The sequence below is a fragment of the Marmota marmota genome, unplaced genomic scaffold (assembly GCF_001458135.2).
Source record: "Marmota marmota marmota unplaced genomic scaffold, marMar, whole genome shotgun sequence".
NCBI classification, from domain to species: Eukaryota; Metazoa; Chordata; class Mammalia; order Rodentia; family Sciuridae; genus Marmota; species Marmota marmota.
Genome location: NW_026000005.1, coordinates 1855190 through 1870083, shown reverse-complemented (window position 1 = coordinate 1870083; position 14894 = coordinate 1855190). Strand labels below are relative to the sequence as shown.

The following is a 14894-nucleotide window of genomic DNA, read 5'->3' as shown; positions in this document are numbered from 1 at the left end:
ACAGTCTAGCAAGCAGAAGAAAGAAGCCATCACTTCCTCAACCTTTAAAAAAATACCTAGAAGCCCTTCATGGCCTGAATTTTGTCAAATGGCCACACCTAGATGCAAAAGTGGCTGAGAAATGTAGGCCTTATTTTAAATAGCTGTGTGACCTAGTTAAAGACTGGTGATCTGTTTATAAAGAAGGGACAAACATTGAGAGACTATGAGGCTCTGCTTTCAAAGTCTTAGGCATAGGAGGCATGAAGTATTAGATAAGTGTGAGTAGACAGATCCAGATATTTTTTGAATTTCATATATCTAACACAGAAAAAATAAGCTGGTGATGAGCAGAGGGAGTTATACATTATCTGTTAAAGTAAAAAGGCCGATGCTATTTATGTTGACTTTGCAAAGCCTTTTGTGTTCATTTTGGTTTGTAGCTTCTTGTCAAGGGAGGGGAAAAATACTATTCATCATCCTTGTTGAAGTTTATTGATTCTGAGCACTTTCTAGCTTCACTCTTCTTTTGGTATGTGTCTACTTAGATGCTTGCAGAATGCAACATGTGAAGGTTTGGGAGCACTCCCCCAGAAGGAATACACCTTGAACCAACATTTCAGAAAAAGAAGAAATATTTTAAAAAATCTCAAACTGCATTTTAAAAGATTCTGTGAAATAAAGGGGGAAAAATGAATCTCTTCAGGTGGGTCTATTTTTTGTTGTGAGTAAAAGAGAGATTAACAGATAAATGCTGGTATCATGGCAGGACCTTAATCATTTTGCATTTTCAATCCTAGGTTTGGCTCCGCCCTTCCCTATTTACCGTTTAGCTAAGTTACACAGTAGACAATTAGTAGATCTTATTTTCAAATAAAAATGTTTATTGGATTTTCTAATTTGCCATTCTAACCCTAGAACTTGGAGAGAAAGCATTTAACTTTTATAGTAAACCATAAAGAAGCTCCATAAAGCTTTGCACAAAATTCCATTCTTTTCAGAAGTTAAGATATACTCTTTAAGCATGCCTGCATTATGACGCGTTGCTAGTTGGTGAATCTCAAAACATTTCTTTAACTCTGTTTCCTGTTTTCTGAGAGGAATTCGCAAAGGACGTATTTTTAATAGGCTGTAATCACATGGGCCAGGGGGATCTTGGCAAGTAGCTATTAACAGTATAGACAGAAGCTTGGAGTGTGATGGATTTAGACTTCCTGAGCATCTTGATACTATTTTAATGCACTAAGAGTATAAACTAAATTTAGATCCTGCTGACTGTTACTGGAGTGAATGTGTGTCTCTTTTGCAGACAATGCTAGATTTAGTAGCTGTGTATTTCTGTCAAGCTGGGAAAGCAGTTTACAGCTCCCATCTAAGCGTTTTAATAACTATATATTCCTACTTACTAACTGCTTATTTGATTCGTAACTGGTCATTTAAATTTTGTTGTTCCTAAAGCAGTTACTGATAGTTATGGTATTTTTCTTGTGGTCATTGCAATTTATTTTAATAAATCTGGCATTGTGCCAATGGTTAATTTCTGACATTAAGTCCATATTACTCCCTAGGAATTTGTTCCACTGTTTCTCAACCTTGGCACTGTTGGTATTTTGAGTCATAGAACTCTTTGTTGATGGGGAGGGGCTGTCCTGTATGTTGAAGGATGTTTAGCAACATCCCTGGCCTCTGCCTATTTCCCCTCCCACAGTTGCAACACCAAAACAGTGTCTTCAAACATTGCCAAATGACCCATGAAGGTTGAAATCACCCCCAGTTGAGTACCACTGTCCATTCTAATCATCCACTTCTCTCCACATCCCTCACTACTTCCCTGGTCCAGGCTATTATCATTTCTCAGCAAGAAAAACTGAAATAGCTTTCATCAGAATTATCCTGCCTATCCCAGATGCTCCTCAGAACATTCTCTCATATATAATAGCAAGGATCGTCTTTTCAAAATCTTACTCTCATCATATAACCACCTTTACAAAGTGTCAGTGCTTCCCTGTGACTTGATCCAATGATAGAACTTTTTACAGTAGCCTGCAGTGTTCATCCTCCTTGGACCCAGGGTACCCATGGCTCCATCTCAACACATTTCCCTTGCCAGCTCAGACACCTGTCCTTCTCCCGCCTGCTCCTTCCTTGCTCCACCCATCTCTATGTACATGCTTCACTCACACTCTTCCTTCTATTCTGGCTCCAGCCTCAAAGTGCCAGACTATTTTTACCTAATGATTTAGGACCAAATCAGACGGACATGTAATAGGTTATTCTAGGTCAATTGGATTAGAGCCAATTATCTAAAAAGCAGTTTACCAAAGACCAAGTTATGGAACTAAGTCACCAAATATACATATTTTAACAAAATCGTGATTTTCTTTTTACTCTCGGTAGAATTTCCCACAATTGGTTTTGCAGGGGTTGGATTGGGTTTTAGAGAGCTATGAAGACCACTTCTAGACTTCAGTTCTCAGGGATTCTGGGGTCACGTGATTCCCCACCTGTGAATACCATCCCCTCATTCAGTCTTCCCTCTCTGGGACTTGCAGACCAGCCCACCTGGGTACTGCCCTAGGTCTCCATCTAGCAGGTTGTTGGCATCAGATGAAGTTAAGAATTCCTTAAAATGCAGCTGTGATAACACAAAGTAAAGCCGAAATCTTCAAAATCTATTAATGTATTACCACAGAGTTTATAAATAAGTAAATAATTTTGTCCATTGTTGTAATTATTAAATTTAGCAGTCTGTCATTTGGGATTATAATGAAAGGACACTAAAAATTCTGAAGTATTGGCAAAATAGATAATGATTTTAAAAAACTTAATAGGCATCAATATCAAGGGAAGATTTCCCATGTGGAAACTGGATTATATTTAAAAAAAAAGAATAAATTTACAACAAGACTAGGTCATCTATTACCCTTTAACTTGTAATAACTTAATATTCCTTAGAAGAGCCTTAAAACTAATGCAATCATTAAATACAGTCAAAAAAGAATATGCCGGGGCTGGGGATGTGGCTCAAGCAGTAATGCGCTTGCCTGGCATGCGCGGGGTGCTGGGTTCGATCCTCAGCACCACATAAAAATAAAATAAAGATGTTGTGTCCACTGAAAACTAAAAAATAAATATTAAAAAATTCTCTCTCTCTCTCTTTAAAAAAATTTTTAAAAAAGAATATGCCACAGTTGCTTCATTGAAATTCTGCATTCCTTTGGTGATTGCTGTAGTCATCTATCTCCATCATAATGTTGTAAGCTCCATGAGAGCAGGAACTGGGTCCAATTTTGCTCATTAAGTATCTACAGAGTATATTATAGGACCAGGCACAAAGTGGATGCTTATTTAAATGTCAAATAAATAAATGCTTTTCAAAAAAGGAATACGGTATTAGCCTCCTAATATATATCATTGGAAGTAGTCCCTACTCTTAAGAAGGCTATTTATAATCGAGGATATAATTCCGTAAAAGCAATAAGAATATGTAACAGAGTTTACATAAAGTATTTGTTGAAACACTGTGTCTTTTGGTAGTTACACCCAGCAATATTTTAATTTTTGATAAAAATCCATGTGATTTCCTGTTGTATAAAAAGGTTTATAAATTTTATTTTACTCTCATATTCAAATGAAATAACATGGTTCCTTATAAATTTTAAGAAATGTTCCATAATGAGAATGTTTTAAAGTTAATATTGTAAAAATATCTTCAAATAAAGCTAGAACATGAGTATTGTCTCCACTCATAAAGATTCCAGTCAATTGTTGGCATTGGAGTTTATACTGTAATTAGGGCTGATCTTATTCTATGCTGAGTCAGAATGGATATTCCAGCCTTTCCAAAGGGACCAGAGAAGAGGAAAGAAGTGCAGCGGGCAGGAAGGATGGGGCAAAAGAAATCTGAGAGAAGAATTACCTTTTTCTTCTGGATCTTAATTCCAAACAGATGGTCTCAAAGTTTTGCTGTATCATACATTTATATAGAGTCATTTAATCCTTTAACGGCCATTATGGGATCCATATTTGTACATCTTTAACTATTTCAGACATTTTGTATTCTGTGTTTAATAACTCTAAGAGATTTATGAGTTTATAGTGTGCTGTTTTCTGTTTCTCTGTCTCTTGCTTTTGGTAGCTTATTTTGGGTGTGTATTTTAAAATTTTGGATTGTGAGCTCATGTTTCATTGGCCTTCCCTGTGGGAATGTCAAGCGTGGATTGAGGATGTATTCCTTTAGAAAGAATTAATTGAGCTTCTTCCAGGAGTCCTAGGATACAGTCAACACTGGATCATATACGTTGCTTTTCTTGGCTTGGGATTTCCTGAACCAGGCATGTAGTGAATATCTAAAACTCAAACCATGTAAGGGGATGTTAGTCAGCTTTTTGTTACCGTAATCAGAACACCAGACAAGAATGTAGAGGATGAAAGATTTATTTGGGATCATGGTTTCAGAGGATTCAGTCCATGGTTGACCAACTCCAAGAGAAACTGATGGTGGAAGTGCCTGGTGAATGAAAGCTGCTCTGGGAAACAGAGTGAGAGGAAAGGGCTGGGGAGATGAGAAACCCTTTTGGGACTTGCCCCCCAGGGACCTATAAGCTAATCAGAGAAAGTTAAGAGAAGTAAACATTTTGATCTTAGCTTAAAAAGATATATAGGAGTTCATCATTTCAGGAAGAGAGCAGAGCACGAGGAAAGGCCAGGGCACTTGAGAGTTTAAAAGTCTGTTCATGGAACTTTAAGATGCTACCAATGACCAGAATTGTCTCAATGCATGCAGTTTATCTATATGAAGGTGCTTTCACAGGAGAGTGGTAGCTAATGTTCCCTGAGTATTTGCTATGCACTTAGTACTGCTGGTAAGTGCTTCACATTTAATAATTCATTCAATTTTGTCAACAATTCTAAGGATACTATTACCATTTTAGTTACAGGTAGAATAATTATGATTGAGCATTGTCTCCAAAGTCATACAGTACAGGTGAGTGAGCCAGAACTCACCTAGGCATTCTAACAACAGAGTCTGCACCCTTAGCTTCTGTGCCCCACTGCTCACCATGAAGACTGGGTTTGCTCTGGAGGGTTTAATCAAAACTTCTCATTCTTGAGAAAGCTCAATTAATGAAGAAAGTTTATCTCCTCTTCAGACTGAATGTACCGCAACAATGACTCATTCTTGTTTAGTTTCTTTAATTAAATACTGCCCTTCTCCAAGAAAACTATGTGATGGAATGGATGCCTTTTCAGTGGTGTGTTGCACTAGCTCATGAGAACTAATCTTTATATTTTCAGGAATTTTTGCAGTTATTAAATTTGACTATTATTAAAATTAAATTATATAACTTTCATGAAATTAATTATATTTAAAAATAAATGTAATAGTCAAACCCCATTCCTTCCTAATTCTTTTGCTATATTTTTAGTTTTATCCACGCTCTTAAGGTTTGTTTTAATTTTTTATTGTGCCTGGGTGGTAGAAGTACCATATAATGGGATGCTATAATACATCTCTCCCCAGCCACATGTTCAATAATGTCACTTTGATAATTTGGATTTGGCAATAGTGGGAGTAATAATTTGGTAAACACCATCAGGGCTCCACCCCTCAGAGCCCAGGTTGTTCAACATTTACCAAATAATCACAACACTCAGATAATCATCATTATCTCTTCTTTAAGATACTTTGCTTGAGTTGGAGTCTTAGGAGGGCTCTGTATTACATAGAGGGTTTAAATTGTATAGCAGAGACCTCTGGTGTCTAAGTTGTACTAGTGCTACAGTATTTAATAAAAGGAGTTGGGAAATGTTCATCTGTTTCTCATTAATGTACTTAATTATTTCAGAAATAGAGAATTCACCTTAGCTTTAATAACCACCAAAGAACATGATTGATACCTAGTGTTTAATGATACCTAGCTTGTGAACTAAAGCTTTTTGGTTTAAGAAACTTAAAGTCATCATTCTAAGAGAAAACTTTTATTTCTTCATTTCCCCCTCAACTTGTAGAAGGGGGAGCTATTGTAATGTAGGGGGAAAATTCAAGATAATTGGATTTGTTTCTGGCTAGGCCACTAATAAATAGAGAGGTGGCATGGGCTTCATCTTACCTTTTTGTACTTCAGAATCACCTGGGGATTTATAAAATATAGATGCACCTTGGCTTATCATGGGATTGCATCCTGATAAAAATCCTTGAATTTGACAATATCGTTCAGTTGAAAATACATTTAATCCACCTAATTTGCCTCACAGTTAGCAACACAGCACACTGTGGAGAAGTCCTTCCTCACCCTCATGGTGGCATAGCTGCTTGGGGCTGCAGCTCACAGCTGGTGCTGCTGCCCAATATGGAGAGAGAATATCACACCACTTATCACTACTTTTTAAAAGATCAAAACTCAGAATTCAAAATACCGTTTCTACCGAGTGTGAATCACTTTTGCACCATCATAAAGTCAAAAAGTCTTAAGCTAAGCTATGGTCAGTCAGGAGCTGTCTGTATACTGATGACAGGCCCAAGTTAGATCCATGAAATCAGAATCTCTGGCAGTAGAACATAGATGTTGGTATGCTTTGAAATGCTCCTGAGATAGTTTTGATATGCAACCTGTTAAATAGTTTACTGGTCAAGATATTTACAGAAATGGTAAATGGTCTATGATTAAGGGCTCTAGCTGTGGGGAGGCCAAAACTCCTGGTTGGAAATTCCCACTCAACTTCTGTGTAACTTTGGGTTAGTTACTTATAATCTCTATGCTTCATTTTCCTATGTGAACAACAACAACAACAATAATAATAATGATAATATATTAGTTGATACAGGTAAACTCTTTTTATCAGGACCTGGCACTCCTGAGACCATTATATACATCTTCGTAATTCTGTGTCATCTCCATGCTTTGTAACATATAGACATCTATGTGCTTGAAAATTGAACTTTGATATTCTTTTTATTGTACTTTCTTTCCTTCTATTTTGTTGCCTTTTAATTATATCAGTATTTCCCCCCTTTTTACTGCTTAAAGATCTTTAGTTTCTCAGCAGTTGGAAAACCCCAACTGGAGTAAAATGCTTCAGATGGCTCAAAGCCAGTATTGAGTAATAACTACTCAGTCCTGGCATTTTAAAGAATTTTTGGAATTAAAGCATTTGCATTGGCTGAAAATGATGTTTCCTTTACGTTGCAAAGGATTTAATTCTTACTATTTCCTTTGGCTTATGAGGAAGTAGCAACAAATTGTTGGAGACCTGTATTCAAAGGGAGAAAAACATGTATAGAAGAAAATGTATTTGCTAGAGGAACTTAATGATAAGATGGGTAGCTGAAAGAAATACTTTGACCAAATCTTTAGTAAAACTGAAACAAAGGAAAAATTCATTTTCTTCATCCATTCTGTTTGAGACAGACTGATGACTAATTAGGTAGAGATAAAGGAGAAACCCCTTGTGAATATACCATTTTAGGAGCAATATTCATTGGGAGATGTACCCAAAAACTGTGTTGATAAGGGAAAATGACAGAATATGGCAAATCACAAGTGTTTACTTTGATTTATTTGGGTGCTTGTTTTCCAATCACTTTGATAGAAAAAAAAGTGGGGTGGGATGGGGAGAATTTAGGTAGAAAAATGAGCATGATCAAAACTATTTAGAGGGTGAAAGTTGGAAAAGATTAATTCAGTACTGTGGTCTTCTGTAACACTTATGTGATTTTATATTTAGAAGGTTGTAGAAATTAACAAATACTACCATGTAGTTAGTATTAATGGCCTAGAAACTAGTGCCCCAAATTGACTTTCAGTAGGATGATCCTTCAGAGACTAAGAGGACTTGAGTGCCCTTCTTTCTGATTGACTTCTGCTTTTTTCTTGTGGCAAAAATTAAGTCTACATAGGAGGAAGGCCAGGATTTGTTTGGTTGCAAAGAATAACTCGGGTTAATTTAAGAAGAATGTTTGTTGTGAGTATACACCCCTGAATCTCAGGGAATACATTGTCAATAAATGTTGCTAGCTGGGATTGGACAAACTGATGTCACACTCACTTAGAAACCCCAGGGAACCTTCTTTCTCTGAGTCAGTCCCTATCTCTTGCCTTTTAAGCTCTTTATACTCTGTGCTCTTCTGTCTTGTGATCTGTCCTTCTTCCATATAAACATTGGCTTGACATGACCCCCAGCGAACCTGGTCAGAGCTCAGTACTCAGTGCACAACCCACTGGTATCACATCTTTCCAATTCCTGGCACATGGTTTTGAACCAGGCCACCAGTGATAGGTTTCTGATGACTAACTGCCCTCTAATCAGCTATTCATACCTGGTCCTATCAGCCAAAGCTGGAATTGGATAGTTATTTGATACAAAGAGGGATCACATTAGACAGAAGAGACAGGAGGCTGGCAAGCCCTGGAAACTTGCTTTATATTCTGCCTTAATGACAAAATGGCGTGATCTAAGGATTTTCCAGCTAAAAATTGCAACACATGTGCAGTACATGATTTCTGCAGAATACTAGTGAACAGAACAACAAATTAGTAGTCTTCCTGATTTACTGCAGCAGTTGCAGACTATTTCAAGCTCACTTGATACTGTATAGATATTTCTTTTCCAAATCTTTCGCTTAAATCATAATATGATGACTACTGAATGTTAATGGAGTTACCTAAGACTGAATTGGGAAAAAGAAATAGCAAATCAATATCCCCTACTCTCAGAATCTTTTCCTTTTTGTGGGGTACAGAGACAAAACTCTTTCCTTTTATATTATGCAACCAAATACAAAATATGTTAATTATTATAAAAACATAATATAGATTTTATCATGTAAGTTCTTCATTGAAAGGCACATGACAAAAAGACCAGACAGTTTTCTTTTTTATATGAATAGATGAGATAATTGTCAAGAAAACAACCATGATAGACTAATGCAGGTAAAAAAAAAAATTAAGAACACTAATAACAGCAAAACCACAAGCATTTTAATCAGACAGAGGAGCCCATTTGTAAGTTGTATAAATTAGCCCTTTTGGTGAGAAAATTATATGAGCAAATTGAAAAGGCTCTGTTATCAGAATCAATAGACATTAATCTAAACAAATTCCACAAGAGCAGGGACTCCTGTACCTGAGACTCAGGACAGTGCCTGTCACAGAAAGAGAACTCAGTATAGACTTAGAGAATGAATAGTCTTATGATTTTTTTTTCACTGAATCATCTAAGTGACAATAAACAAGATAATTTGCTCCTCTGTGTCTGAGTTTCTTCACTCACAAGAATATATGCTTTGGAGTCAGTATTTTATCAGGACTCTATGATTACATGGCATGTCTTCAAAATTTTAAAACTCTATTATATCTTTTCTTAAGACTACATTCTTCATTTGAAGGGAAGTAAAAATCCATTTCTTTTACTCCAATGAATTCACTCTTGAAAGAAAGTGAAACCAATCAGTGATTTTTAAATGTGTTTTTTATTTTTAATTGACACATAATAACTGTACATATTTATAGAGGATAGTACGTTACTTTTTTCAGAAATAAATTTAATTTCATATTAATAGAAACTGTTAAGAACATTTACATTTTTGTACTTTACAGCATAATACCCCCAAAGGAATATTTTTTCCATAAATAAGATCTTGCTTATTTGTATAACTGAAATAGCAGTTTATATTCTTTATGTAAAGCTAAACAACTTAATAAATGATTGTTTAAAACTTTTAAATCCATTCAAGTACATATGGATTCATTATTAATATTCTATATAGTCCATTACTAAATTATTTCTATTATCAATTAGTATCCATTTATAAAGATTCATTTTTAAGATTGATTTTAGTCAGTTGGAATACAGCAGATAAATTAACACATTTCAGAAGTAACAAGCATACACTTTTGCTATATATTAAAATGTATGGTAACTATACCATACATAGAGGGTTCTGAATAATTAATTATTTTTTACTATTTAAAAATCAAATGATTGCTATTTTATGTTTGTATAAAAAACTAGTTTTTTTCCTAAAAAAAAGTCAAGTGAAGTAAAAATTTCAAATAAGTTTATTGAAAATTTTTTTTCTAACAGCTTGCTCATTTTCTACTGTAGTTGGTTTCAAACATGTATAGAAAAAATAAACCTGAACTCTATGCTACAAGTAAAACAAATAATGTTAGAAATTAGCCTTTAGGATCAGTGTTACATATTTCAGAACATATTAGAAAATGTTATAATTATTGTTTGAGTTACTTACGGAAAAATCAAACCACAGAATTATTCTGATTACCTAGATTGAAGATTCTAATAACAAAATAGAACAAAATTTAGACTAAGGGACAGTTGTTTGAATTCATGGGTTAAAGACATATTTGCTTTCTCCTCAAGTGTAAATAGATTTTAAATACCATGTAACTGTGATTCAGAATGTCAGATTACAGCATATATTGGCTTTAAATAGCAGGAAGGCAATCAGGAAATACCTAATTTTTTTCTTAAGAGGAGAAAAGAATATTAAAAAGAAATGATATCTGGGCAAAGAAAAATCTGGTCCCCAGAATAAAAGGGCCATTGAGTAAAGAAAGCAGCATCACTATTGACACTGAAAAGCACTGTCCCTATTACTAAGAATGATGAAATACCATCTCATTCTTATCTATTACGGTTATTACCATATATCAACACAGACATTAAAATGAAGACTACATGGTGACAAAGAAGTTTTGGAATAAATCCATAGACTATGTCACAACATATATGAGTTGTTTATACCTAACTGTTCATTTATACCTGAACAAATTTTTAATAAACATAGTAGTGATTTTCAAATGATGTATTGAAAAATTTGGTTGCGATATTTTATTATTTTGCTGAATTGCATTTAAGAAAAAAGGATATCTGCTTCACCTATTTTAATACTTATGTATTCTGGATCATATTATAAAAATCCATCTGTAGAAACTTAGAAGATTATAAATTTCTCATGAAGAGACATTATTTAGTCTGTATCATTGGTATGTATTTGCCAAGCATTTTAACACTGGAAACATTAGAAGTGTCAAGATTTGGCACAGAGAAAGGCTTATACTCTTTGTAAACATGACCTTTTAATGATGTCAATCAGTTGGAGGCACGAGTTTATCAATGAATTGCTTGATATCTATCATTTCCTGTAGACATGAACTGTGTGCACCATGCTTTCATAGGGTCCAAGGATTACATTGCCTGAATTCACCAATGTTTTTAGTTTTTCAAGAGCAAGTGAACCAAATATTAGGGGAACTAGAGGGCTGTGAATTCCATGGCCCTGGAGGATAGATATATCTTCCTTAGCACCAAGAGTAGGACTGTGGAAACAAAGCCTAGGTTGAAGCTGCCAGCTGAGTGCAGTGACATGGACTGGTCTCTGCTGTGAGGCAAGACCACTATATAAAAATAAAGCTGCTTCTGAGAAAATTCTCCCCAAATGATTTTGTCAGAAGGAAGGCCATTCTTCACTTCTTGATCTAGCAAAGTTTTTGTATCTCCTGTCTAATTCCAGGTTCATCCTCCTAGGAATCTGATGACAGCCCAATAAGATTAAACCAAGAAGGCATAGCCATGTTCAGATTTAACGTAGCAGGCATAGCTGGGGCATGTGAGCAGATACATTTTTTATGTGAACTTCTTACACGTGCAAAGACTTGCCCACACTGACTTTCAATAGATGTTGGAAGCACTCACAACCCTCCATATTTTGAAATGCATGATTAATTGTGGTGAACCATAATTATCCTGCTATTGTTGAACATTAGAAGTTATTCAACCATACCCTTGTATGGTAATTCATTGCTCTGGTAATTTTTTAGAGGGGAGGGTGCGTACAGGGACACTACCACTAAGCCACATCCCCAGCCCTATTTTTTGTATTTTATTTAGAGATGGGGTCTCACTGAGTTGCTTAGCACCTTGCTTTTGCTGAAGCTGGCTTTGAACTTGTGATCCCCCTGCCTCAGCCTCCCAAGCCACTGCTCTGATGATTTTTAAATGGGATTTTTCTTTTTTAGATTTCTGTCAAAATAGAGAAAAACTTAAAATACATTTGGGTTTCATCTCTCAAAATCAAATGTACTCTAGTATTGTTTGCAGAATATTGTCTCACTTCAAAAGTGTTCACCTTGTCCAAAGTCTTGTCACATCCATCTCCCTCTGCATTATATATCATGGAAAAACTAGGAATAGCACAGTTTTCCCAGCTGGCTGTCACTTACATGGGCTAAATAGTCACAGAGCATTTTGCTGACCCAGGCAAACTCTACCTAAGAAGACCAGCTAGCTTTGCATAAAAGTAAACAGGGTGCACACTAGGCAGGTATAGAGTTTAGAAAAATAAAAAGAAAAATGACAGCACTTGTAATTCAACCATGTTGAAAGACTTGATACATATAGCAGCATCTTCCTTTAAAAAAAAAAAAAAACCTACACTGTATTATTTGAACATCTGCTATCCAGTATAGGAAGGGAACTAACTGGTGCTCTGTCTGATGACTTAATTCTTTGAGGTATCGAGTTGTGCAAAAATCTGATGTGTCTGAACAATGTTAATTATATGGCATGATATAGTTATAGAAATCTGACAACAATGACAGAGAATAAATAGTTTAATGAGGGCTAGGATATAAAAGGTTTCTGGGGAGCCACGTCTTCCCAACATATAAATTATTGCCTTTGTCTGAGTTAAATGCTTGGGTAAAAATGGCAATGCTACCATGGTGGTTAAAAAGATTTAATGCCTTGGGGGGAATAATTATGCACATAAGCCAATCTCTGAGCTGAGTTCCTGCCATCCCCTTTCTGCAGGCTCCTGATGCTCATCTGTATGGATGCAGAGATGCACATGCCACAGGTGAAGAGATAGAGTCACCAAGGAGTTGTGGGAATTGATGATTGAATCTCACTATAAATATTGTATTACCATTATCCTTGTTCCCTTTTATCTTGTTTATTTCCTACCACTTGCTATACATTAGCATTTTGACAGTGATCAATTTGAGCCTCCTCCTTGTCTTTAGTGCACATGCTTCTCCAGTCCACAACCTTACTGCAGTCAAATCAGAGGATCACTGGGACTAAGAAGAACCTGAGAATTTAGCTAGTTTTTGACATTTATCTGCTATAAGGTTTTCAGGCAAAATAATATTTTTTAATCTGCTAGATTTCCATCTAGGCTTTTATAATCCATGAGTTTTCTTTTCAATAACCAAATCTCTCCCACTACAATTTGTTAAGTGTTTCGTTTTTTCAGTTTAGTAACCCGCCCCCACACACAAAAAAATGACAACACAGAAAAGAATAAAGCAAAATTTTCTGTTAGCCTTCAACTTGTTTTGGAGTTATATTTCTGTAGCTATGCATTTATACATGCAGTCACATTGATAAAATGATACACACGTTTTGTATATTTGATCTCCATTGTATACCCAGTTCTACATCATTTTTACTACTTCTTACATAGTACATACTTTCTTATGTCACTGAATATAATTTATAGCATTTCATAACATAGACATACATAGTCCTCTGATATAAAACATCTAGGATGTTTCCATATATTTGTGATTGCACAGAAGGTAATTAACATCTTCATATAATAATTTTAATTCTTTATTTTTAGTCTTTATTTCTCTTCTCTGGGTCTATTCTGGATTCCCAAACTGGGAGCTCATACACTCCCTAAATGTTCTCTCTATCACATAAGTTAGAGTCTAGTTAATACTAATTATCTTTCATCCACAGAGACAGATACTTGTAGAAAATTGAAAAGCTGATTATGCTTCAATTTTTCCTCAGTTAAGCATAATCTCACCAGAAATAATAGTAGTGATACTGTTAGGTGGTTTTAAGTAAAACCTAAGTGCTAAGTATAAGAAAATGAGTGCTTCTGAGCAATTTTACATATTTTAGATGACACCTATGAAAATGGTTGAATTAATGGATAAAAGGTGCTAGAACTTAATATTCACATGATAGAAAAATCTAAAATCATAATACTTCAAATTAATATGATTCATTCTCAGATACTTTCATTTTCCCCTGTAGTGGAAAAAATAATGGAAAACCAAAAGTCTCCCCAAAAGCAAAAGAAAAACTAAAGGTCTGCTTGCTTTTTTGAAAATTTTTTTTTCCTTTTACTTACTATGATTTATATTTTCAATTCCCCAAACATGAAATCTTTTACATTCTCTGGAAATCTTCACAAAAAATAAAAACTTTTACTTCAACCCTGATTGAACTAAAGGTTATATGTGGAAGAAGCTTGGGAGGAGCACTGGATTTGGAGATCTGTGACCTTGGGCAATTTGTTGAAGCCACCACAACCTCATTGTCTTTATCTGTACAATGGCTGTCAGAAGATCCAACTGGAAAGCCTGATGCATACCTGTTCCTTCTGCCCCTGCTTTTAAATGATAATGCAGATTAGTCTGAGAGATGCATTTTTAAAGTAATTTCTCTTCTTTGAGTGAAAGCTATAGAATAAGGCTGCGTTTGTAGGTGAATGGTTACCATTTGCCATATAAAGTCATAAACATGCAGACAACCTAAAAACTGATTAAACATAACACCCCAAACAGAGAAAATGAAATAAAAAGTTAAAATCATGAAGTGAAAAAAAAACACAAAAAAAAACACCTGTCCTCGGGGTACTCTTTTTTTTTTTTAATTTTTTATTGTTGGTTGTTCAAAACATTATAAATTTCTTGACATATCATATTCCACACTTTGATTCAAGGGGGTTATGAACTCCCACCTTCACCCCATATACAGATTGCAGAATCACATCAGTTACACATCCATTGATTTACATATTGCCATACTAGTGTCTGTTGTGCTCCGCTGCCTTTCCCATCCTCCACCCTCCACTGTCCCCACCTCTCCCCTCC

At 35.3% G+C, this 14894-nt stretch overlaps 1 protein-coding gene and 1 pseudogene across 8 annotated transcripts in view; one reads left to right on the top strand and one right to left on the bottom strand.

Annotated features, from left to right (window-relative positions):
• Znf385b (zinc finger protein 385B) overlaps positions 1–14894 on the top strand; it is a 295618-nt gene that overhangs the window by 80927 nt on the left and 199797 nt on the right. The window lies entirely within an intron of this gene.
• LOC125618145 lies at positions 9726–12561 on the bottom strand (annotated as a pseudogene).